The 26,953-nt window shown below is 47.3% G+C and overlaps 1 long non-coding RNA gene across 2 annotated transcripts; it reads right to left on the bottom strand.

Moving 5' to 3' along the window:
• Nucleotides 1-19,925: 19,925 nt before the first annotated feature.
• LOC142831287 (uncharacterized) lies at nucleotides 19,926-26,579 on the bottom strand. Of its 2 annotated transcripts, none has more exons than XR_012907000.1 (4): nucleotides 26,453-26,579; nucleotides 24,197-24,260; nucleotides 23,247-23,357; nucleotides 19,926-21,366 (listed from the first exon to the last, which is right to left on the bottom strand). It is a non-coding gene; the product is annotated as an uncharacterized LOC142831287 (long non-coding RNA). The 2 variants fall into 2 exon arrangements; XR_012906999.1 differs by having other exon boundaries at nucleotides 19,926-21,338.
• Nucleotides 26,580-26,953: the final 374 nt, after the last annotated feature.

Raw genomic sequence — 26,953 nt, 5'->3', positions numbered from 1 at the left:
AGCTCTAGCGAGTACAGCCCTGTGCAATGCAGAGCATGAGGTCATCCAGGAGAGACCACAGCAAGGCACCAGCGGGAGCAAAGAGCTTCATTAGACGTGGTCAGAGGATGGTCTGGGGATGAAGTTGTAGTAAGCAGTGTGTCTACCATTAATCTGGATGATGCCCTAAATTCTGGGCAGCAGCAGGCTAAGTGTGTGTGTGGGGGGGGGGGGGGCAGCGAGAGAGAGAGAGGTGAGTTTTTTTTCTTTTCCCAGGCAGAAATGATCTCATGTTTTGTCTAATCTAAATTCTGTCAAGCAAGCAGGAAAAAAAAAAAAGAGTGAGAGAGAAGGCTTCACAGTTAATAGAAATCTGCCAGCCACATGTTCCCTGAGCTCAGAGACAAGGAATGGGAGATCTGCGTGGTTACTTTTTTGTGCCGCAGGACAGAATGGAAATGTGTTCTGGACTCTCTGAACTTCCTTTTGCCTCAGCCCGGGATAATTTCACCTCAGATCAAGCCGTGCGGTGACTCCTTCTGCCGTGCACAGGTCCTGGACAGGAGTCACTACAGGCATCCTCAGACCAACTGGTTTAACTGCAGCTGGCCAAGGCTGATCTTTGGTGGTGGATGCTGCTGAGTTTGGGTAAGAATCATTCTGAGAACCGTGGTGCTCTTTACCTGGATTTCCCGCTCTGCTGGAAATGAGCAAAATAGTAAGAATGTTAAATGTACTACCTACCGGCTCTTCTTTGTGCAACTTGCTTGCTTTTGCCAGGTCACTCACTAAGTGCCCTCATGTGCATCAGAAGAGACTGTCCTCTTTGAGGGGAATAAATATATATTTTTTCATTCCCCCCCCTTCAAAGAGATCCCCCATCCAAAGGATTTCAGTGGACATCAAATGCTGGCTTTGCCTCCCTTACATTTCCCCCATGCCATTCCAATGGGAGAAATGCAGATGTGGGTTAGCAAAACCGGACTGGTCAGCCAATTTCACTTTGGCTTCTAGTCAGTTTCACTTCCCACACTCACCCACTAGCACAATGCTGCAACATTTGGCTTCCCAACTCTGCAGAGGAAATTGTCAGAATGAAATCTCCTGTTCACACTGATGTTCACACATTCTCGCCAATGAAAACATCATCTTGAAACCCCTCCTGTTTTCTCCCGCAAGTGGCTTTGTGTGTCTTCTGCACTGCACCATATGCATGTGGAGCACTTCCCCCTATTACAGCTACTCTTCTGTGCTCAGTTCCCACCTTCCTGTGATGCCTATGAGAAATTGCCAACTGATGATGAATCACGGATCTTTATCTATCTAACTTAGGCCCATGTGTCTCTCTAACTTAGACCCAGCCCTAAAGGTAATTCTAACAAATGGGGATTCATGTCAAATGAACAGATTACAGGAATCTGTAGTCCCTAGCTACCAGGCAACTCTACTTGCTTCCTCAGTCCTAGGGCACTGGTGTAGAGATAATACAGGACATGCTCAGTGTGATTTTTCCCTTTAGCTGCAGGAGAGGCCAAGCAGGCATTTCAAAAGAGATTTCTTTGGGGCCCCAAGACCAAGGAGATCTGTTATGTCACATTCAAAGGATGAAAGAGTGAAAAAAGGAAAGGTTTTGATAGAAGTCTCTGAGGGTGTGTCTACCCTGCACCTGTAGCTTGAAATAAGCTATGCAATTTGAGCTATGCAAATTGCATAGCTTATTTCGAGTGTTTTTTAAAATAGCTTATTCTGAAATTTGGTGCTGTCTACACAGCACCAAATTTCAAAATAGAGCGCTACACTGAAACGTCCCTTAATCCTCGTGGAATGAGGTTTACAGAGGTTTCGGAATTGTGCGTTACTTCAAAAGATATTACGAAATAACAGGCGTACTGTCAAGAAGTGGAAAACGCTTTTTCGGGATACCGAAAGTGTCCCGAAATATCACTGCAGTGTAGACGTATCTTAAGAGTCTCAAGTATGTTTCCAGGCCGCAGAAACCACACTGGAAAATTCACTGGGAGTTCCTCACTGCCAGGGCAGAAGCCAGGGCTCTGAAGAGAGATGCTGAGCACCGCAAACGGAGATGGAAACTCTCCCTGCCGATTAACAAAACAAACAAACAGAGCTGCTCATAACAAGCTCCGGCTTGGCAGGGAGGAGGAGAAATTAAAAAAGGATGCCACAACTGCCATTTGTTCCTGAGTTTGGGCTAGGGAGGGGGGCCGCCGACTTCTTTCCCTACTCAGACAGTTCCCCTGCCTTGCACCCAAACCTTGCCCTCATTGACTCATTGAAGCCAGCCCCAGGTTGTCCTGATGGGGCTTTTGCAGGCACTTCCCCCACCTCTTCCAGGAGCTTTTCATTCATTACATCAGCCATTGTTTTATTGCAGAGCAGATGGCTTGAGGGAGCCAGAGTCATTCCAGGAGACCCCCTTAACCTGGCAGGCTTCATGCTGGGCCTTGAGATTGCCTTGTTGGTTGGTACTCAGCTCATCTCATGTAAGAGAGAAAGGGCTGTGCAACAGAGTAACCACCACAGGGCCAGCAAGCAAATCCCAAGACAAGAGAAAGAGACACTAAGATTCCCTCCTGGCAGCTGAGATCAGATCTGGGGAGCAGCTTCCCTGCCCTGCCATAAGGCATATGGACCAGCCTGGCCCGGCGATAGCTCTGGACCAGCTTGCTCACTGCTTCATAGTTATAACTCATTCCTTTTCCTAACGAACATCTGTAGAAATAAACTTGTTATTAGTTATGGCTGCTTGCTTTCATGTGAGGTCCAGGATGGCAGCATTTCTTTTCTTTTGAGGATCACAATGTGACAACTGGAAGAAAAATACTTCTATAAACCCTGGACCACTGAAAATTTACCAGCATTTGCAGGGATACAACTCAGATCCTCCTGCTCCAAAATTGTAAACTTCTTCTTCTTGAGAGACTGGAGAATTGTTGCTAATTAATAGCAGTAAAGGGACTATGACACAGAGCTGAGAAATTGTAATTCTAGCCACTAAAGGACAGTGACGCACGTCCAAGCTTGCCAGCTCATTACAACAATACCAGCATTTCCTAAAATATGATGGAGCTTTTTTCTCATGGCTGGTGGGTGTCTAAGGCAGAGTTCCTAAACAGACAGATTCACAAATGAGAGACAGAGAGATGCAGATTAGAGCAGAACTTCCCTCAACACTGCCAAAATCTTCAACGCGCCTCTTTATTAATAACACTGCTGGTATTTTCACAGTCTCTTTGACAAGATATTGTTATTAAAAAAAACAACTATCCAACTCTCTCTCTCTCTCTCTCTCTCTCTCTCTCTCTCTCTCTGTCTGTCTCTCCCCCGCCCCCAGCTTGCTTGTCATTGTTATATTAAAACAAAAAAGCCATTTCAGGGGAGGCCCGGTGTGTCGGGCCAGTAATGAAAGCCGTCTGGGAGCTGATCATTTCTTTATCTCCCCAACTCCATGTTCTCCAGGACCACATTTTTTAATTTGTGTTGGATAAACAATATGGGATTGTGTACGCAAAGAAGCTCTAATTATCCCCCGGGGTTGTGTTTCCTAAAAGGAAATGAACTGGGCATGGCATTCCCATTTGAGAAAAGCACCAGCGCAATAGCTTCCAGATTTCCCTTCATGCCACTAAAATCCAGAAGATCACATTGTAAGACCCAGTCTGGCTGAGGCAGAGGGATAAGAAGGAATGCACACACCACGCTGTATAGCACAGAGGATGTTACACACATGCTGCTCTTTGGCCAACTTCAAAAGTATCGGAGAGTCCTTTTGTGTTTGAATGAACACCTAAAAGTTGGGATGCTTCTCCTGACAATCTGAGGGTCATGGATTTGCAGCTAGATTGGGACTCATGTAGGAATGGACTCCCGTTGGGACATTTGTGGTTTTGTAGCTCCTTGTTTTGAACAGGTCAGAAATATCACAAGCATGTCTGATTCCAGCCTTGCCTAGCTCAGGGGACATTTGTATGAAATGAAAAGGAAGAACATCCAAATGTTTTTATGATTCCAAAATCACTGCTTCAGTCTTGGACTCCCCACCCAGCTATGCCCATGCTCCTAACTACTGCTCCTGCCTTGCTATGCTGCCCCATCCTATATCTATACAAGCTTTATTAAAGTCACCCATCACCACTGTATTTAAAAGTTTTGGGCTCCCCACATAGCTCTTCTGAGGTCCCTCATTCCTGACCCACAGAGCTCCCTGTTATTCCAGGTCTCGGCTCTCCTAGCTTATGTGTGGATAGACATCAACAACTATAAAAGTTGGAAAAAGTTTAGTTTGTTTGTTCTTCTCCTCCAACCTCTGAAGAAACCCACGATTTCTTGAGATGTTTTCTACAATATATTAGTTAAGCTTGTTAAATATTAAAACATAAACTGATGCAGACTTGAAAAACAACCTGTCACCCAGGGAACTCCTCAAAAGGATTTGTACTCCTTCCCATCAGTGGATTTACATAAAATTCTCTTTCCCCTGCCACCCAAAGCAGCACAAGGAAATACCGAAGGCCAGCCCTGGAAGGAGTTTAATAAAATTATCCATCTGAAGGTACTTAGCAGGTGCTGGAACACAGCTCAGACGGTACATGTTTCATTCAGATCCATTCTCTGAGAGGTCATTCTTTGCTCCATGGACGACTTATCAACATTGAGTAGCCACATAAAATACTAACCTGCACATGTAGGTTTCACCCAAGCACTTCTATGTCTACTAAAGGTCTAGGTGCCACCAAAGTCTCTGAAGAAAGTGTATAGGTGATTACTTTTCCCACTGAGACACTTGCTGGAAAGGATGCCTAAGCATGACAGGGAGCTGAGCCATGAATTTGATGTATTTATCCCAGTTCCACAGCGCACCACACTCTTTCTTACACTGCTGACAATTGCTTTGGGCTATTTTTAGTCTTTACTGCTGATGGTATCTGTAATGATATGGGTAGTTAACTTGGCAATAGTGGAGTTAATGCACCAGGCTTTCACCTCTCTGGAGCCCTGACATCAAATCCTATTCATTACGAAAGACAATGAGCTCTGTGACTTTTCCTTTAGTCCACTGACCTCACAGGATCATCGCACAATTAGGCATGATCGGCAGCCTATTGCTGCCCAGGAGGGGCCCAGGGCTGACTAGCAGGCAGTGCTGGAGGTGGGCAGTGGAGTATCCTGGCCAAGCTGAATGTTGTAGGGACCAGGTCTAAGTGCATTGGCTAAGCTTATGAGTGTGTTGCTAAAACCTCTCTCCCCCACAGAAATGCAAAAGAAACCAGCAAAGGGTCCTGCTCTTCCCTGTTTCCTCCTCGTTGCATCAGACTAAAGCCCAGTGTGGGACTTTGCCATCTGCCAAAGGACAGGCCTCAGCAAAGTCCAGGTTTCTGTCTTGCTGAGCTTTTGCCCCAGAGCAGGGACTGACTTGAATTCCAGCCTCCCAGTGCCCAGCACTGAGACCCAATGGTCCCTCCAAGCCTTTGCTTCGACTATTCAGGATTTGTCCATTAGGGGCATGATTCACTTCATTAAAACCAACAAAGTCGGGCCAAGAGTGGGCTTGGCCTGAGAGGAGGCTGGTTCCTGTCTGCAGAACTGGGCTGGGGAGCCCAGTGGGCCTTGCAGGAGCTAAGTGCACAGGGGAGGGGTTGGAGGGTGATGTTTGAGGTGCGACTCAGCTGAGTTATCGGAACCAGCATAGGCCTTGGTTGTTTTGTGGGGAGCTGTAGTGTCTGGGTCGGGGGAGAGGGAATGATGGGGGCTAAGAGATGTGTGAGTCTGGTATCAAGTGGGCAAGTGGTGTGTGAGGGAGGGGGTGTGCTTGGAACTGGGGAGCCATTTAGAGTTGATGAGCAATGTGAGGGAAAGCAAGTGTGTGTGTGTGTATGTGTGTGTGAAACGGGAGCATGTCTACTCCCTGCTCACTGACCTACACTGCACATGGCCTACAGTCTCGTTTTTCCTCTCCACAATACCCCTTAGCAAACTACACATGAGAAAACACATGGTTGTACAAGTGCAACATAAACTGGCCATTCCCTGCACTTATTCGCTAGGAACCAGCTTTCCTGAAGGATTTAAATTCAATTTGTTTTATTGAAGTTTCTTTTTCTTTCCCCCACTGATGCATCAAACTATCATTTTACACCTATCAGCTCCCCTAGGCCTTTCACTCTTCCTCTCCCTAACATCTCCCTACCCCCCTGCCCTCCAGTCAAATCCCACTGTCTGGATGATCCCGCTAATTCCATCTTCCCTTTCAAGCCCACCGACACTTCCTGCTGTATTAGCAGCAGAAATGCCATGAATTTCCTTTGTGTTCCTGGTTAAAAGAAAAAACAGTGAGTGGTGGTGTCGGAGCTGAAAATAATCTCTGTGGTTTCTCTTCCAGTCCCAAGTTTATCTCTGTGCAATTCAGCGTAAGAAAGCTAATAACACCGTGTCAGGGACACCTGATGTATATTTCCAGAATCTAACAGCTGAGCCTGTAAATGCCTTCTTCGCTCCTACCCTTTGCTTATTTGTGTCTGAAGACACCATCCCTCTCATGCTGGTCTAATGTGACTTATAGAGGCAGGTTTCTTTTATTTCTCCTCTCCCTTTCCCCTTCCCTCCTTCTAAAAATATTATTGCTTTGCAGGGTCCAAGTCTTTGGAATGCCATCTCTGCATGAATCCCCCAGGTTTGGGCCAGCTGGTTGTCCCTTTGAGATGGGGTGGCTCTCACCATGATTTGGGGAACAGTCCCGCACTGTCAGGGAGATGACACTGATGACACTGGAGAGATGGGGGCGCACAGCCCCACGAATGAGTGCTGGGATCTATTTTATTATCCATTTAATTTTAGCTTATCATGAGCAAAACGGCAACAGAAACCACCCAGCTACACACACACAGTCACAGTAACCTTTCCCATTCCTTCCCCATCCCACCTGTGTGTCATACACCCATTTGTCTTAAATCAGGCCGATCCTGCCAACCCATGCACATGTGCTGAACTTTAAGTAATATGAATCCTTCACCTCTGTTGATAAGCTGGCACCCCAAAATGGGGAACAAACATGGTCTCATGATATAGGATAATACTAATAAAGGGAGGGGAAAGACCCATTAGATGTAGTGCACCCCCTTTGCAAACACTGGGTACATGTTGTCAAGAAAGGACATGTCAGTTATGGAAGGACAGGCTCTGGTGACTGATGCTGCTACTTCCTTTCTTCTGTGAACAATGGATCTCAAGATGTGGTTTAGGAACTGACAACTGGGAATAATCCAAAGGCTCATCTAGTTCCATCCCCAGCTTCCCGCAATAGCGGACACACCACAATTTGAATTAGAACTTATTTTCCCACCATTGTAATAAGGCTACTGAGAAGTGGTCTGTGTGTGGGCATGGGCTGCTTTGAGAGAGGGGATGTGTAGGCATGTACATCTGTGTATATGTCAGGAGATGGGGGGGGGGGGGGAGGTTGTGTGTCTCCTGACTGGTACATAGGGCTTTAAGTGAACGTGGGAGTGTGCATGTGTGTATTTGTGTGCACACACACTGGTGACATTTCAGTATGAGTGTATCTGAGTGTATCTGAGTGTGTGTGTGCGTACACTGATGTGTGTTTGTAGGATGAAATGTGGTGTGGATATATGGGGAGTGTCAACTCACAGGAGCATGGCCAAACAGGATTATAGATTCACTTCACAACAGAGTTGACTAGGGATAGTTGTTTTTATTAATCTCACTATGTCACTACTATTACAGGGTTAATACTGCCAAATGGTTACAAAGCTATTGCAAAGTGACACATCAACGAGCACAGGCAGAGCAATGCATAAGAGAGCAACAGGCACTTAGAAATGCTTATGCCCCTTCAGTCTGGGGGGAGTCCTGTTCCTGTCACCTCGCACTGGGCCACAGTGGATGTGGCTCCAGCTGTGGCAATCCAGGGAACCCTCCGAGGTCTAGGTCCCTGGTGAGACTCACCGGGCAGAGGACTCCCTACACTAGTTATACTACAGTTGTTTACTGGATGTGTGTGTACTGGCTCAACGTCATTCTTATCACTCTTATGAGCTGAGACTGAGGTCAAACTTGTTTACCGCTTAGTAGTTTCCAAGCTCAAGGCATGGGTTAAAGCTGATAAGGGCCAGTTGCTGATTGTGCTTGCAGGATCCCAGGCTATGTACTCAAAGGGATGGAAACTTCCATCCCCGGCCTGCTAAGCTGCAGGACCCACATATGACTTTTTATGTGACGGGAGGAGGGGACTTGCATCTGAGGCCAGGTTTTAAAACTCACACTTAAAACTCACAATGGCTGTGCTGCTGTAAGAGCACTTGTAAGGCCACCTTATGCTAACTAGCAAATGCTCTCTCATCGACATAAAACCAACTCAATGGGCAGGGGCAGATGTGACAGTGGGAGAACATCTCCCACCAATGAGCACATGGGCATTTATGTTGGCAAAATGTATGTAACTTGGGAAATCCTTTTTCACACCCCTAATGGAAAATGTTTGGCCGACATAAGAGTAAGTAGACACATGGCCTGAGTTAGCAACCATGTGCTTAGAGAGGTGTCTGAGTAAGAGACAAAAGAGAATGAAATTGCCCTAAACCACAAATCCTGCCTCGCTCCCCTTATGATATAGTTGAAAGAAATGACTTATCCTTCTTTGCTCTTCCTCCATAACACTGGCGCCCTGGGCGATGGGATAATGTGTTTATTTCCTAAGGGAAGGTAGAAATAAACTCCCTGAATGCTGCACACCTCCATGATTTATTGCACTGCTCCAAGAACCTGCCATTTGCATTGGAGAATCACTAAGTTTTAACAGCAGAAACAATTATGTTTTCATTATGAAAGCAAATTAGGAGATTGCCTATCGACTTTATTAAATATTAGTGAAGTCCGTGGATGAGCAAGTATGGGAGGGGAATCCTCGACTGAAATCAGAATGAAAAAATAGCAATGGAATATGATTGATGAGCTTCCCTGAAATGCAGGGACCAGGGGCCTGGCAGAAAGCTCTCTGTGGGACCTTCCCAGCATTGTCCCATTCTGCACAGGACCTTGCAGCATGGAAGCAAGTGAGAAATCATTTCAAGTTACAGCTTTGTCTGCTGGTGACTGTCTACCAGGGCCTTTCCTTATAGCCTTGGCCCCAGGGCTGCAAGCCTCTTAAGGTGAAACTGCATTTAGCAAAGGGGCAAGGAAGAAGGACAGGCTTGGGAAGGAGGAAGAATAAAAGCAACATGTGAGAATGAGATTATGGCATGTAGACAGTGGCTAGAGTGCTTGGGTGCTGAACATATGCCTAGCTAGACTAGTTTAAGGCCACACATTTACTTATTGGCATTCCCTGTCCTACTATTGAAGCATCCAAATGGACAAACTTTGCAAAAGTCACCTATTAGGCCTATGGATACTAACATATAGCAGGCTTCATCCTGTCACCAATGCTCCACACTTGCTTGCTTTTAGAAAAAATTACACAGATTATTAGCACCCACCTCTATAATATCTTGGCACCCCACAATCCATAATTAATTAATCCTCAGAACAGCTAGTTGAGGAAGGCCAATGCTATTATTCCCTTGCTAGTATACCAAAAGGGCACAGGTAAGCTAAATGACTAGGCCAAGGGCACAAAGGAAGTCTGTGGCAGAGCAAGGAATTGCACTCAGATCTTAAGCTATTTTCTTAACCCCTGGGCCATCCTTCCTCTCATGTGTTCTTGCTTCTGAGGAACTAGGCATGCCACCTCTTTGCCTGGGCCCAAGCTGGAGAATTTACAGAAGCAGACTGAGCACCATTAAATCATAGGCTCAGAGTGTCACAGAAAGAAGAGTAACTGAATTAACAGCAACAAAAATCACCTGCTAGGAATCCCTTGGGAACTCCCCCTTCCTTATTTTCTCCTCCTAATCTCCACTTTCCCTTCCCTCGCTCAGTGAAGCCTTTCGTTAGTTATGTTCAGCATCTGTATCCCCTTCAGGCTAATGCTTCTGTCATGTTTCATCCTTTAGAAAGGCTTCTGGTTATTTTGTTCTTTCTTCCAGACATTTCTTTTATTTTTTTCAGATTGGGCCTTCTCCCATGATTTATATTTTACCTTCCCTGCTTTTAATCTTCCTCCTTCCCCCACTGTCTCTGGTCCTGTCTTCTCTCTATTTCTCTTTCATCCCTAGCCCTCTCCGAACAGCAGCTGTGAGGAGAGTGTGCTACGGAAGAAATGTCTGTGTACATAGAGAGGTAGTTAATGGCTGAGGTTTGGGAGATGGTGCTCAAGAATGCTCAGCTTTGCTCTTAGGTCTTCCAGGACCATCGAAAGTGGTGCTGGCCAGGAATGGAATTCCCTGTGATGTCCATGGAAGCAAAGTTAGATGACAGCTCCGGTGGGCTGGGAATTCATGCAGCTCCCCCACGGATTCACTCTCCCTAACAGACTGCTCTGGTGGGGCTGAGGAAGTGGGCCTCACCAGCTGGTATTCCTGGAATCTTTCTTGGGGAAGCCACCTTCACTCACAAGGTCTGAGCAGGACTCAGGAAAAGGGTTCCTGAGACAGACTTTCCAGGGACTGTCTCAGCAGAACAGCGTTCCCCACCGGGGTCTGTGCTGCCAGGGGGCACACAGAGAGAGAGCATTGACCCTGGGAGAGACCTGTGGGTTTACTAGTACAGCCTGCTCCCTTGGGGCAGCTTGTATGATGGGTGTGTAAGGTGTGATGAAGGCAAAGGATGCCAGCCTATCTTCCATGTCTCTGCTCCTAGGCAAAGCACAATGTGAATTCGTGTTTACAGGAACTCCCTCTCGTGCTAACCTCTGTAGAGGGGGAGAGAAGGGGCCCCTATCCCTTTAATGTGAAATGATAACTGCAGTGCAGATTCACAAATCACCCTGGTGAACGGAGGCCAGCAAACTCATGCCACTCAGGAGGAGCCCAAGTGGAAGGGGCCCTTCAATGTGTCCTTGAGCTGTGTTTCTCTGCCTCTGACCCAGTGCAGGCTGGCGGGTACAGCGTCAGGCGTTCCTTCTCCCGCAAATGTTATTTTCCTCTGAAATTGGCTGTGACACCTGAGATGAATAGGTTTTAATGAACAAACCTGACTTATTAAAAGAACTTCACACAAGTGTCAGGGCCAATTTGAAGTGGAAAACAGAGCCTGGAAATAACATGATGGGTTTTCTATTGAAATGCGTAGGGCGGTGGCCTTCTCACTATCCGCTTCCGTCCTACTCCCCCCGTCTTCCTGCTTCACCGTACAACTAATGTCTTCATTCTCCTAAGCCTCTTCACCTAGGTCAAAACTACCAGCATCATTAAAGTGAGGTGGCAAGTGCTAGGCCAGCCTCTGAAAAGGACACACTGCTTCCCTTACCAGCATGCTGCTGAGAGATGGGAGCTCTCTCTTCTCTCCTGGAGAGGCCCTGAGCGATACTGTGAATGTGCAACATCTGGAAGGGGCTTTCACTGGCACATTGGATGCCATTTGGTCTCTTTTGCACTTGCAAAAAATCTGTTTCTGTCCCCTTAAACCAGCCGAGGCCTATTCACACTGCCAGGATATATGGGCTTTGGACAACACTGAGGAAGCCTCTGGGCTGTGTCTACACTGGCGCGATCTTGCGCCAAAGCGGCCGCTCTTGTGCAAAAACTTGCTGCCTGTCTACACTTGCCGTGTCTTCTTGCGCAAGTAAACTGACGTTCTACTGTATAAAATCAGGGCTTCTTGCACAAGAACTATGATGCTCCTGCTCAGGAATAAGCCCTCCTGTGCAACTGTTCTTGCGCAAGAGGCCAGTGTAGACAGGCAACATGAATTTCTTGCGCAAGAAATCCCTATGGCTAAAATGGCCATCAGAGCTTTCTTGCGCAAGAGAGCATCTACACTGGCAAGGATGCTCTTGCGTAAAAGCACATCTCTTGTGCAAAAGCACATGCCAGTGTAGACACTCTCTTCTGGATGAGTTTTTGCACAAGAACACTTCCGCAAAAGAGTTCTGGTGAAGAAGCCGCCAGTATAGACATAGCTTTGGAGTCTTTACTGGCCTTCACTGGCATCTCAGTGCCACTGATGACACCTCTGCCCATCAGTGCCACCCACTATGGAGAGGCTGCTAATCGCTTCTGTCCTCAGCAGCAAAATTCCCAAACTTCCACTCAGCCCATGAAATTCATCTACACTGCAGGCTTCTTGCGCAAGAACTTTTTGCAGAAGAGATCTTCTGCAAAAAGTTCTTGCACAAGAGTGCATCCACACTGCCATGGGTGCTGTTGCACAAGAAAGCTGATGGCCATTCATAGAATGGCCATCAGAGCTCCTGTGCTTTTTCCATAGAAGTTTCTTGTACAAGAGCTCTTGTGCAAAAAGGCTTATTCCTCGTAGAAAGAGGAATAACTCTTGCGTAAAAAGCCCTGTCTCCTAAAAATCTACTGTACTTTTTTTGCACAAAACGTGCTTGTAGTGTGGACGCTCCGCAAGTTTTTGCGCAAAATCTCTGCAGTATAGACGTAGCCTTGGAGATAAATTCTCCAGTCTGTTTCTGCAGGGGGCACTGTCACAAGCCACTGTAAGGATGAGTCCCTGGACTGAATTAAAGCTCTTGAAATACAGAGACGGTGCTGCCAGCTGAGGTCCAGGTATAGTAGCAGCTTTTCTGGCTTTTCTTTTTCACAGTGACTCTCGCTCACCTTGCTTAGCAGCACAGATTGTTCCCTGGGATGCTTACTGTGGCACATGCCATTGATTTTTTTAATCTCTGCATTGTGTTTGGCCGGAACCCTAGGATATTAATAATGGAAGAACTTGACAGGTCTGTGTTATGCACTCTAATGCCACATGCTGGCTACAACAGCAAAGAAATCACAGCAAAGGGACCAGGGGCTCAGAGCTGCTGCACTGCTTGTGGCAGCAGTTTTCACCTGCAGAGACCTGGGTTCACTTCCTGGTTTTGGTCACACATGACAAGGAGTTTGGTGGGTTTTCAGGTTGCCTCATATCTGTTCCACAATTCAGCAGCCTGTGTTGTCTTCTCAGGAGATGTCAACAGGGAGCTACAGGTCAGGATTCGGGTGCATTGTCAGAGCTTGCAGGGAAGCACAGATAGAATAGCAAGGGGGCTGCAAGCCAATAGTGATCTGTGCTGGCAGACTCCCCTATGGAGAGCCCAGGCCTGGACTAGCACAAGGTGCTGCAAATCAGGAGTGTGGTGTGTCAATGGAGAGTGCAGCTGGCATGGCACCTACTTGCACTAACGCTGTCTAGCCAGGGGGTTCCAGCCTTCATTTTCACAGCCAACGTTAATAAATATATAAGAAAATAAAAATGGAAACAAGTAAAACCTGATCGCTAAGCAGCCAAGTGAGCGAATAGTGGAAATGGGGCCGAACCACAAGCCCAGCTTTGAATGACCCCCAAGATGGGGGGAATTTGGATTTGGGTCCATATCTGGATTTGAAATTTGTGGCTCGGGCCAATCATTAAAATGCGGTTCTTCCCTGAGGCCCTTTTGTCTCAGCTGGAAAGTGGTAGATCTGAGCAAGTGTTTACAGGAGTTTACAGATTTTCTGGGTGACATGCAAAGGGCCAGTGCTGCACATCATCTACCCCAACACATGTGGAAGGCTCAGGAAAGGCGCTTAATATGACACTGCACTACACCACTCTGAAGTATCCCGAAATAGCACCACAGTCGAGACGGTCCTTTACAGTCCCAGATCCTTGAGTCTGCCATTCAGCATGTGTCGCAGGAAGCCCAACAAGAGAAATCCCCATGTTTCACGACCCAAATGGTTGCGAAAAGGGAAGCCCATTTGGAGAATCCAAGTGTCAGAGCAATTCATTCATTCACGATGTATTCATTGATTGTTACTCCTTATTCATGTTCTGCTCAGGTTATTGAATATGCTCCTCACTCTTGTATCTGAGGCTATGTCTAAACTACAAGCCTCTTTTGAAAGAGGCTATTTCGAAAGAATCTTTCAAAAAAGCCTCTTTCAAAAGAGAGCATCTAGACTACAAGCAAATTATTCGAAAAAGCGAGCCACTTTTTTGAAAGAGAGTCCAGATGCACTTTCGAAAAAGCACAGTTTGCATTCAATAGCACCTTTTTTTGAAAGAGTATTTTGGAAAAAAAGGAGTGATTCCTCGTAAAATGAGGTTTACCGCAATCGAAAAAACTGCCACGTTCTTTCGATTTACTTTCGAAAGAACGCGGCTGCAGTCTAGACACAGGTGAAGTTTTTTTGAAAAAAGGCTACTTTTTTCAAAATAAACCTGTAAACACACCCTGGCAGTGTCTACACTGGCCACTTATTCCGGAGAATGAGCCGCTTTTCCGGAATAACTTGCCAGCTGTCTACACTGGCCCCTTGAATTTCTGGAAAAGCACTGACAATCTACTGTAAAATCATCAGTGCTTTTCTGGAAAAACTATGCTGCTCCCATTCGGGCAAAAGTCCTTTTCCGGAAAACTGTTCCGGAAAAGGGCCAGTGTAGACTGCACAGATTTCTTTTCCGCAAAAAAGCCCCGATCGTGAAAATGACGATTGGGGCTTTTTTGCGGAAAAGTGCGTCTACATTGGCACAGACGCTTTTCCGGAAAAAGTGCTTTTCCGGAAAAGCATCCTGCCAATGTAGACGCGCTTTTTCCGGAAATACTTATAATGGAAAACTGTTCTGTTTTAAGCATTTCCGGAAAAGGGTGCCAGTGTAGACGTAGCCTGAGTGTATGTTGTATGATTGGTCAACTGCAGGTCCTCAACTGCAGGACCGAAACATTTTTTAACAGAAGGGTAACCAAGAGTAAACAAGTGGTGCCCTTTCTGGTGTGAATATTTAGATTAATAATGATCTATGCTAAAATTAAGGAAAGTTTAGGATCTCTGAACATTTTCTACATGACAGGTGGCTGAACATTCATGGAAAATATACCTCAAGACCCTAGGCATACCAGCAATTCTACCTCCCTGATTTTATCCTCAAAAACATTCACCAATCCTCTTTTTAGCCCTCGAACTAGCTGTAGCAAGGAGCTGAGTGATGGTTTCTAATCATGGCCATTCTCCTATTGTTATGGGTCTCTTTTTCTGATGGCTGAGTTTTCCTGGCTCTGAATCTGTGCTAGCATTCATGATATTTTGGGTTTAATAAGTTATATTTTATCTGTCTGCTTCTGCCAAATCACATCTGAGACAAAATGTGGAGATTCCACTGGCTTGGTGTGAATGGCAGAGCTGGGTTATTTATATTTTATAAAGCAAAAATCATGCCTGCTCTACAAGGGCTCAGGAGTCAGCTCCCTTTTGTACTTGTAAATAGCAAAATAAAACCTGAAAGGAAACACTGTCAGGGCCTTTTTCATCATTAATTTTTTTTTTAAACTCGCTGTTGCTTTTCATAACTAGGAGGTTGGAAATTGCAATTGGTTGCTTTACCTACACCCTATTCCTTTCCATTCTGCACGCTCTGGTTTGCTGCCCTAGGGACAGTCACGAGCAATGCAGTGTGTATGCTGAATTGTTCTTGTGGGGGTGCGTGAAAGCTCTAGGCCAGACCAAATTGTTTGTTGTTGTCATTCACAGTATGGTGTAACATACACTCATACTTCAGGTTTCGTGGGTTCCTCATGGAGGCAGTGTATATTGGCTTGTTATTATAGGGCAGTGGTTCCCAACCTTTTCGAGCATGCAGACCCCTTTTCAATCTAGTAAAATTTTACATAGTTTCTTTTCAAACATTCCATTACTTGATAATGCGGCAGCCAGTATGTCCCTTGGCCTGCACTGTTTCCTCAGCTCCCGCCCCCTCCATCCTCTGCCCATCCATGGAGGATATAATGAGGAGGCTTTCGTGCCCAAAGGCAGCTCCTGCCCCGACACTCTGCCCTTGGCTAGGCACAGAGCCCTGGAGGAGGAAAAAAATAGAAAAGGAAAAGAAAAGTAAGGATCAGGCCCCCTGTGAGACTGGGATTGGGTTGGAGCATAAACCGCAGCACAGCTGGCGGTGGGAGGATGGATGGTCACAAACGGCAAGCCTGAGGCGAGACTCACCTGGTGGAAAGTTCCAGTCCCATGGTGGGCCCGATTCTTACTTTTAAACTTTCCGTGGCCTCCCTACAGTACTGTTGCGGACCACCAGGGGTCCACGGACCACAGGTTGGGAACCACTGTTATAGGGCCAACGCCTGGACACTAGGCTGGACATTCTTGGCCCTCCCCTCTGGCAGCTCCCCCTCCTCTGGCATTCCCACAGCACATAGCATAGGGGACATGGTGGGTGGGGATGTAGTTCATATTACTATGCCCATTCTGGCTTGTGCTGCAAGCCACAGATAGCTCAAAGTTAAGCATCACCAGGGCTATCCCTAGATTGCCCTGTGGTGTCCAACCAGTTCTGAAGCAGTAGCCACTATGATAGGGTCCAGAGTGACCTAGACAGATTAGAGGATTGGGCCTCTAATTAGAGGATTGAGCTAAAAGAAATCTAGTGAAGTTCAACAAGGACAAGTGTAGAGTCCTGCACTTGGGAAGGAAGAATCCCAAGTATTGTTATAGGCTGGGAACCGACTGGTTACGTAGCAGTTCTGCAGAAAAGGGGACTGCAGTGGATGAGAAGCTGCATATGAGTCAACAGTACGCCCTTGTAGCCAAGAAAGCGAATGGCATATTAGGGTGCATTAGGAGGAGCATTGCCAGCAGATCTAGAGACGTGATTATTCCCCTTTATTTGGCTCTGATGAGGCCACATCTGGAGTATTGTGTCCAGTTCTGGGCCCCCCAATGTAGAAAGGATGTGGACGCATTGGAGAGGGTCCAGCAGAGGTGATTAGAAGGCTGGAGTGCATGACCTATCAGGAGAGAGGGGGATTTGGGTTTGTTTAGTCTGCAGAAGAGAAGAGTGGGGGGGATTTGATAGCAGCCTTCAACTTCCTGAAGGGAGGTTCCAAAGAGGATAGAGAGAGGCTGTTCATAGTAGTGACGGATGGCAGGACAAGGAGCAATGGTCTCAAGTTACAGTGGGAGAGGTCCAGGTTGGATATTAGGAAAAAATATTTCACTAGGAGGGTGGTGAAGCACTGGAATAGGTTACCTAGGGAGGTGGTGGAATCTCCATCCCTAGAGGTTTTTAAGTCTCAGCTTGACAAAGCCCTGGCTGAGTTGATTTAGTTGGGATTGGTCCTGCCTTGGGTAAGGGGCTGGACTTGATGACCTCCTGAGGGCTCTGCCAGCTCTATGATTCTATACCAGGAAATGATTTCAAATTAATAGTTATTTCAGGAGTTATTTCAAAATACCATGTCCACACTACAGGAAAACCTCGAAATTACACCGAGGCAGACTCCCTTAGCCTGTGCCTAGACTACAAAGTTCTATCGGAAAAAGATACACAAATTGCCCCCTGGCCATGTACATCACCGCCCTGCCCTGCCCCCCTCTGCTTCCTCCTGTGGTACTCGGCTGACTCCTGCACCGCTCAGCTGGGTCGCCGCGGGGGAGCCCAAACGCTGCTTGCTCTGCTTGCTCCCCCGCGGCAACCTGGCTGAGCGGTGCAGAAGTCAGCCGAGCACCACAGCAGGAGGCAAAGGGAGGCGGGTCGCTCACGTGCAGTGTGACAGTGGCTCCTAGCCATGAACATCACCACCCCGCCCCCTTCGCCTCCCGCAGTGGCTCTCGGCTGACTTCTGCGCCGCTCAGCCAGGCTGCCGCGTGGGAGCAAGAGGCGCAAGTGACTTTTTGGGTTCCATGGTCCCCTGAGTGAGGCAAGAGGGGGAGGAGAAGAGAAAGAGAGAGACAGAGAGAGAGGCAGGAGGCTGAGGAGAGCTGAGAGAAAGAGAGGGGGATGTAGTAGTAGGAGGAGAAGGAGGAGGAGGAGAAGAGAGAGAGAGAGAGAGAGAGAGAGAGAGACCGGAGGCTCAGGAGAGAAAACCGACATGGAGCAGAGACCTGAAAATCCCATCTTAGGGAGGGCTAATTGGCTAGTTTTGAAATAAGAGGAGTTATTTAGAAATAACTCCCTAGTGTAGACCAGGGCTATTGTGGCTACTGCCATAGCATACGAGCCACACTCAACTGGCCAAATAGCCACATGTGGCTAGTGATTAATGTGCTGGACACCACGTGGCTAACTTATTCCAAGGGATGTATTGTTCCCTGCTCCAACCCAAGATCTGGAGCTTGAGCCCTCTGTGCTGCAGCCCCAAAATCTGATCTTTTGGTTTATTATTGTAGGGTTTCTTCTGTGGGCAGAACTAGGCCAACATGTTAACTTTGATCAGGCTGCTCATTGCAGTCACTGAATTACAAGACATTTCACAAATCCATGGATTCTGAACATTTACTACAAAATTTTAAAATATATTGAAGTAATTTGCTCAATTAATTTGGGAGGAGAGTGGCAGGGGGTGTGTTTGCAAAGTTTCTCCTAATACATGTAGGCTGTGTCTACACTCACCCCTTTTCCGGAAAAGGGATGCAGATGAGACAAGTCAAAGAATTGCAAATGAAGGGGGGGATTTAAATATCCCCTGCTTCATTTGTATAAACATGGCTGCCACTTTTTTCCGGCTCGGGGCTGTGCCGGAAAAAAGCGCCAGTCTAGATGGGGATCTTTTGGAAAATAAAGCCTTTTCCGAAAGGTCCCTTATTCCTCTTAAAATCAGGATTCCTCTTTAAATGAGGGTTATAGGAGTCAGAGTAAGAAGTCCTTCAGCTCGCCATTATTTCGAAATAACAGTTTCCTGTGTAGACACACTCTTATTATTTTGGAATAAAATCAGTTATTCAGAAATAACGCTGCTGGTTAGATGTACCCTTAGAGGCCTTTCCTCCCAGGCCACCTGGAAGGATAAGTAGCCTGCCATCTGTTTGGTTTCTCCACTGGCTCATCAGTCTGGTGCCTTTCAGTCATCTCTGTCTGTTTGTAAGAAGTCTGGGGGGCAGGGGAGGCTGATCAGTACCTGTCCACAGAGGCCACAGGCATTGGAATCAGGGAATCTCTTTTCACAAGTTTAGAGATGGTCTGATTATACACAGGATGTATCATCAGGAAATCCTCTCTCCCTTTCACAGTCTGATCTCTGCTCATCTTGGCACTTGACCTGTCTGCCTTTTACTTGTCCCTTCACCTGTAATACAACTTAACACCAGAAAACATCATTTATACAGCTACTGCCCGACACATGGGAGCTACTCCAGCGGATCCATCATGCGCAAGGGGTAAAGGTGAGAGGCGAGGCCGAAAGGAGACAAGAAAAAGTGGGAGTAGCTCACAGCCGTGGGAGAATTAATTGCTTGACTGCTCACTGGCCACAGGCAGCAAAGACGATAGTCATTGACCTGCATTTTAAAAAGAGATGGAGTGTCAATGATGTGGCGGGAGGTGTGGTATCTGCTGTGAATTACTTAGATCATCCAGAATTCAGTTACCCATCTCTATCATGTGGTGTCTCAAAGCCCCTTCCATGGGGTATTAATGATGTCCATGCCAGTATTAGTGTCTGAATTTTATATATGGGTGAAATGCGGTCCAGAGAGACAGGGTGAAACAGAGAATGTGGCGGAGCTAGGAGCAGAAGCCAGGTCTTTTGGTTCCCAGGTCTGTCCCTTACCCACAAAAAATCCAAACTTTGAGGAAAACGGAAGGGTTGTAATTCAGCTCCAGCTTTTGCAGCTTAGGGCTGCAGCTGGACTGGATATTAGATGTGGCTCATGTTTTGCTGGGGACACGTCTCATACCCCACTGTAGCCACTAGGTGTAGATCTCGTCTAAGGAGATTTCACATCCATAAGCCTGTGGTTACTTTTCTGATTTTGAGCAACAACACTGGCAAAAAGAACAAAAGAAAGAAAGAAAAAACAAAACTCCTCAGGCCCATCACAGCAGCAATTATATAGCTACTTCATTTTCATTTAGGATAAAACACATGTGTAATGGGTCTCAGCCCTTTTGTCTTTATTAGGGATATGCTGCCTTAGTCACATTACAGCTGCTGCAGCAGGCCAAAGTGATCTAGGAAAATTAACAGTTTTGCTCCATCCATGGCAGCGATAGCAGCAGCAACCACCACCACCATCTAGAGATTCCCAGGCAGGCAGGGCTGGTGGTCATTGTGCCTGAAGGAGCTGTTGCCAGAGCAGTGCCTCCTTGACTTCAGGATCCTCCCAGATGGGTAGCAGACTAGGCTGGTTTGTCTCGGGTACTGACTTGGATTGCTGGGACATTCTTCATAATGAGACAAGGGAAGGGATGGTGGCTGTGAGAGAGACGATGAGGCATTGGGTCTCCCTTGCCATCCTTGAAGACGCTGCGTCCAAGTGACCCACCAGTCAAGAGGGACTGAATGTGTCTTTCAGCCAACAAAGGGTGGCAAGAACCACTGGCACATTTCTGCCTTCTCTTTCTAATCCCCAAGGTTAAGCATGCTCTCCTCACAGCAGATCTGGGCGTGGCAGGGAGTGCCACCAGTGCCCTTCTCTTGAGCCAGCACCGCCATTTTACATTCCATCCAAATGAGGACTCCATTCAAAGAAACTTCTCCGGAATCAAAGGCACCAGGTGGAACCAAATCGGGAGATTCTGGGCGTTTCTTGCTGCATGCGCACCAAGTTCACATGGCACAGGCAATATGCAAGGGACTCATCTGGCAGCAACAAGACATTTTTAGGGCTCTCTCTCTCTCAGCGGTCACTCCATAACGAGCAGGATGTCTTCCTGTCATCCTCCTATTTGTGGATCCATTGATGATTCTGGAGCCACAGGTCTTATTGCAGAAAAGGCAGGTGCTGGTGGCTATTTGAGGGATATGAGACAGTTTTTGCTGCTCTTTTCTCCTTCTCCATGTCTTCTCATCTGCACTGCGGTGGGACCTCTCAAATTGTGCCCCCCCCCCCCCCCCCACGGATTACCACTCTCCACTGCGGACGGTCCTCAGCAAGGTTCTCCTAAGTGTCGACAGTGATAATGTACTTCTTCATGTTTGCCTTCAACATGTCCTTAAATCACTTCCTCTGGTCCCCCAAGCTCCTCCGTCCTTCCTCCAGCTCAAAAACAGAACCTGTTTGGGGAGGCACTGACCAGGCATCTAGACCATGTGACCAGTCCAGCAAAAGTTGTTGGTCTTTAGCTTTAGGGCATAGATAATGGATATGGCATTGGACTCCTGAACCAGGGATCATGAACTCAAGTCCCAGGAGGGATGTTGCCTTCCTAGCATTTGAGAGTCTGCTGCTGCTCCCTCTTTGCCTTCACAGGTGATTGATCAAGACCACGTTGTTGGCTTGGCTTTGCAGGTTTCAGACATCATAGAGACTAGTGGTCTATGCCAGGTCCTTGAGGATTCATGCAGAGGACTTGTTCTTAGGCATGGGGAAGGGCAGCAAAGAGCTCATTGTTATGAAGAAGAGAAAGCAGGGTTAATGCTCCTCCTCCCCCACCAATCCACCCACCATCCTCTCCAAAAATTAAGGGTTGGGTGGGCTCACCCACATGGATAATTGGAAGGCGGGAGAAATATAAGGGATATATGAAAGATCCTCCATGTTCCACGTATTTCTCTAGGGGTGTGTCTAGACTACATGCCTCCTTCGACGGAGGCATGTAGATTAGCCAGATCGGAAGAGGGAAATGAAGCCGCGATTAAAATAATCGCGGCTTCATTTAAATTTAAATGGCTGCCCCGATCTGCCGATCAGCTGTTTGTCGGCAGATCGGGGCAGTCTGGACGCGATGCGCCGACAAAGAAGCCTTTCTTGATCGGCACAGGTAAACCTGGTTTCACGAGGCTTACCTGTGCCGATGAAGAAAGGCTTCTTTGTCAGCGCGTCGCGTCCAGACTGCCCCGATCTGCCGACAAACAGCTGATCGGCAGATCGGGGCAGCCATTTAAATTTAAATGAAGCCGCGATTATTTTAATCGCGGCTTCATTTCCCTCTTCCGATCTGGCTAATCTACATGCCTCCGTCGAAGGAGGCATGTAGTCTAGACACACCCTAGCAGTTGAACCCCACAAATGACATTCTCTGTATAATACTGAGTACCGTTAACTTTCCCAGGAGAGAAAGATGGGAGCAGAGGGAAGGGGACCTGGAATGGGCTGGGATCCCTGGAAATCCATCTGACCTTTAATGCATAGTTAGTTCTTTGTTCACAGTATCAGTGCCAGAGGAAGGCTGAGGGTGGGAGTCTATTGTAAGACCAAGCAGTTAGATAGACCTGCCCATCTTCAAAGCTTTCCAAACATCATTCAGTTCATCATCAAGAAGATAAGAATGATCAGCTCCATTTTAGAGATGGGGAAATTGAGGCACGGAATGAGGAAGTGACTTGGTCAAGATCCTTGTATGAGTCTGGGGCTGTAGAGTGCCCAGCAATGCCCTGCGCTCAGTTCACTGCAGCATGGGCCCCCTAGGAACGCAGGGAGGATGACTGAGAAGGGAACTCAAGTGTGTCAGGATGATTTTACTAGTTTTATTTCCTATCAGGTCACAGGACTGCAAGGCAAGTGCTTGTTCAGTGAAACTCAGGGTTCCCTCGTGGCACCCAGGCTGCTGACAAAAGGAGAGATCTCAGGAAAGGAGAAGGGGAAATGGAAGGTTAGCCACGAACACACTGGGATCGAAAAACACCAGGAACCAAGGCAGTCCAGATGCAACGCTGCCTGCTGCAGGGCAGTCTGTTCCACTTTGATATAGGGCTGTAATAGTGCAGTCGATTAACCAATAAGCAAAAAGCGTATTAGTTAATGCTATAGACTACATGCATTTCCCCTTCCCACCCCCCTTCCGCCTTGCCAGTAAATGTTTTAGCAGGCTGGCCAGCAGCCTGGCTTAGTCCAGGCTTGCGCCAGGTTCAGGACCTGCCCCCCCCCCCCCCCCCCCCCCAAGGTTCTGCATTTAAAGTGTATTAGGAGCTGGGTGGGCAGGCAGCCTGGCTCAGTTCCAGCTCATGCTGGGTCCGGGAGCTCAATCCCCCCACCCGGACTGGAGCTGCTGTATCAGAGGGAGCTGCATGGGGTGACAGGAACCCGGTCCATGAGGGGAGCTTGTTTTTAAACTGGCTCCCCTTGCAGACCAGCTCCCTCCTGGCACCTCATGCTGCTGACTCTGATACAGAAGCAGCAGCACGCAGTAGCAGGGGGCTTCTCAGGAGTGGGGCTGGAGTCCACCCCCAGGGACTATAGAATAGTCAAGTAACCAATAAGAATTCATGAGGTTAATCGACAATTCAATTAACTGATATTTAACATCCCTGCTTTGATTCTTACCATGGTCAGACTCACATATTCATCCCCAGGGCAGCTGACAGTCAACAAGTCACCCACAACTGAAATGTAGCCACCTCTGGGGTGGAACATGGCAGCTCTCTATCAGCAACCCTGCAATTTAAGACAGGAAGTAAAGAAACAAAGCCTAGCCAATAGACCTGTCAGGAGGATTTAAGAAGGGGGAATTTAATGACCCACGCTGGCATTTGTCCAGGGATCAGAGACAAAAATAGGCTTGAGAATGGTATTTCCAGGTCAGTGGCTGCTACATTGGGGATTCTGATTTTGTTTACATATTTCAAAACAGGTAAAGTGAGAATGAGGGAAATGGCACTGTGCCATGTGCTGATTCGTGACCTGCAGCATGGGCCAGGTTGCAGGCCCCCTCTGCTGATTGGAGCCTGGGAGCTGTGGAAAGGGAAGTTGGCAAAGTATTAAATGACTCTCAAGTCAAGTTTGTTTAGAACTTTTCTATTTGAAGGGATTTTTTTTTAAGAGTGGGTTGAATTTCAGTTCAAATCCCATTTCAAGATTTCTCCTTGGTTCTTATTCAGAGCTGATTTGTTTAGCAGAATGGAGTTACAAGAACATATGGAAGGGAAAATAAAGAAGGGTGCTAGATGGCCAGGCTTTTGGAAATGGCTTCACTAGAGCTTTGCATTTCAAATCCATGCCTCTGCCAGTTCAAATCCAGCCTTTGTCAATAATCAGTTTACCACTGCTTAGCCCCTTTGTGACATGAGTTGGGTGTCCCAAATCCACATGTGCTGCTAGCATTCAGGATTTGCCCCCATGGCCACTGATCAGTGGAATGGTTGGTCTGGGCTTTGGTCAGGCCCCCCCTGTCTAGCAGGCTCAGGAGAGTTCAAGGACTGAATAGGGCCTTCACTCATTTCTAATTTTCAGTGCCAGGTTGCCATACATGGCTGGTGTGCCTGTCCCGGCTGTACCTGCGCTTTGGGTAACTCCGACTTTTCCGCTCCACATCTGTCAATCCAGCGCCTTCCACCTTGGCTAAATTCAATTTAAATTTAGAGCAAAACAATCAGATTACATTCTATTAAGGGAGAAAAACAGAAAAGCAATCCAAATAATCCCAGTTCTGGTGCTGCATGAACAGACGCTTCTGGGACTTTCCTGAGCTGACAGTTTTACAGGAGAACCTGACACGCTCGGGAAAAAGCGCAGCGAATCCCTAACCACTCAGAGCACTGCAGCTACCGTCCGAACACCCTCTGGACGGGGCTTGCTGCTGCCAAGAGACACCAGGCCTAATCAGTATGGAACACAGCGGGGCCAGGCCATTAATTCTGGTTCTATCTTTAGTGTCTTCTCTCTGAGAGGTGCACTGATCTGCCGCCAGCCTAACATATTTAACTTGCCCTACATTTTGCATGTCTGTTTAGTCCAATGTTTTTTTTTCAGTCAAAGACAGTATCCTGATGTTATGTCCTAGTGACAGAGGCATCTGCTGTGTGTCTGGCTCAGGGACTGCTCTCCCCAGTACTCCGACCCCCACGTTGAGACTCTGGAGGGGGATGAATAGTGCATCTCAGTGATAAAGGAAGTGAGGAGGGCCAGAGTCACTCTGGAGCCCCATCCCCCAGGACTGTTGAACTCTGCTCACTAGGCTGGACTGTATTTTAAGCAGCAGTGAAAGTCACTTGAAATTTCTTACGGGTACTATCGGCTTGCAACCAGGTCATTGACTGCTCTTTAAATAGCTTCCTGCGGGCTATTGTCGCAGATCAGCCAGTTCTTGCTGGAGCTCCACACCAGGGCACATCCGCTTACTTTTACCTCTGGCTTTAACACACCTGATCATATGCTAAAAAAGGGGAGAGAAGGACAGTTTGGTGGGAATCCAGTGTTCTATTTCTTGCTATGTCAGAGGCCTCCTCGAGGTCTTTGGGTTTAGAGCCTGATTTTCAGAAAGCCGAGCCTAAAGAGAAAGCCTCTGTAGACCCATTTTGTACAGGAAGCCTCTACAGTTGCCAAATGTAAAGGCTGAATCAGGCCCATACATTATATCCAAAGAAGACCCTTGCCACAGTCAAAGTACAGTAAACACACTAAAGCGGAGACCTTTAGGCTACATCTACACTGGCATGATTTTCCGGAAATGCTTAAAACGGAACAATTTTCCACTATAAGTATTTCCGGAAAAAGAGCGTCTACATTGGCAGGATGCTTTTCTGGAAAAGCACTTTTTCCGGAAAAGCGTCTGTGCAAATGTAGACGCGCTTTTCTGCAAAAAAGCCCCGATCGTCATTTTAGCGATTGGAGCTTTTTTGCAGAAAAGAAATCTGTGCTGTCTACACTGGCCCTTTTCCAGAACAGTTTTCCGGAAAAGGACTTTTGCCCGAACGGGGGCAGCATAGTTTTTCCAGAAAAGCACTGATGATTTTACAGTAGATCGTCAGTACTTTTCCGGAAATTCAAGGGGCCAGTGTAGACAGCTGGCAAGTTATTCCGGAAAAGTGGCTGATTTTCCAGAATAAGTGGCCAGTGTAGACACAGCCTTAGAGTCACGCTGGGGACGAGGTCGGATTCTGCCCATACTGTGCCATAGACTGGGGTATTTCTAGAACCACAGAGGGAACCAGCAGGAGCCCTGCTCTGCTTTCCAGTATTATATGTTTACCTCCCCACTTCACAGAGGCCCTGCCTACAGCAAACCTGGACGACTGTAGCTTCTCACAGAACCACCCACGATGTCTCCAGAACCTGCTTCTTCCCCTGCACTCCTTGGCCTTGCCACCCAAATAGCAGTCTCCCTATGTAGCCACTACCATCACAAGCCCATCAGATTCAGGGTCCTGATTCCACACTTCCTGCCACAATTGCAGCGCTAGTGGCACCACTGGCATTTCCCGTGATTTACACGGATGCCACAGTGAGGTGAATGAGGCCCCAGGGCTCCAAAGAGGAAACAGCGGCTCTGAGGAGTCTTCAAGTCATTCAGTGGGCACCAGAACGGGAAGGGAGGTGAGATGGGCACAGACTTGCAGAGCATAGATGTGTGAGTCTCTCTCCCCTCAACTGCCTGAGATACCTCCATCCTTGGCACTCCCCTCATACACTGCCCATTCAGACTAACACATTTTCCCCTTGTGCTCAAGCAAACCTGATAAACCCCGTGTGAGAAGGTGTCAAACCCCTTTTTGTAATATCTGGACTGTTTGGTTCTGCAGCCAGTTTCCTACCTGATACTGACACATCCCCTTGCTCCACAGTCAGTTTCCTGCCCTTTGTGCCTGGTTCTAACCCATTCTCTGGCTTGGTGCTTAGCTGCTTGTGTTGTGCATCCAGGCCTGTATCCAGCAACAGGTGTTCTATCAGATATACACCAGGCGGTTGTTAGAATGAGACAGGCCTGTGCTGAAAATCACTGGAAATCATCTAGACTGCTTAGTAATTTGAAAGGGAAATTAAAATGCTTGATGGCATCCAGGTGTGGCCCAGATCTCTCTGAACCTGAGCATGTCTTACCGGGCTTGTGTTTTCAATCACATTTTTGGTGCCATAGAGTGGGGCTGGGGTGTTACATTTTCCTGTCAGCACAGATGAGGACAAATCCAGTGCAGGGCACATGTGAAATGAGTTTGTCAGTCTCAGCCTGAATTATAAACTACTTTTACCCATGCTGCAGATCTGCCACCATGCTTGGGCAAAGTCCTGGCTGGTCTCAAGTAGGGCTCACCCCA

The sequence above is a fragment of the Pelodiscus sinensis genome, chromosome 13, assembly GCF_049634645.1.
Source record: "Pelodiscus sinensis isolate JC-2024 chromosome 13, ASM4963464v1, whole genome shotgun sequence".
NCBI classification, from domain to species: Eukaryota; Metazoa; Chordata; order Testudines; family Trionychidae; genus Pelodiscus; species Pelodiscus sinensis.
This window is presented reverse-complemented; position numbering and strand designations above follow the sequence as displayed.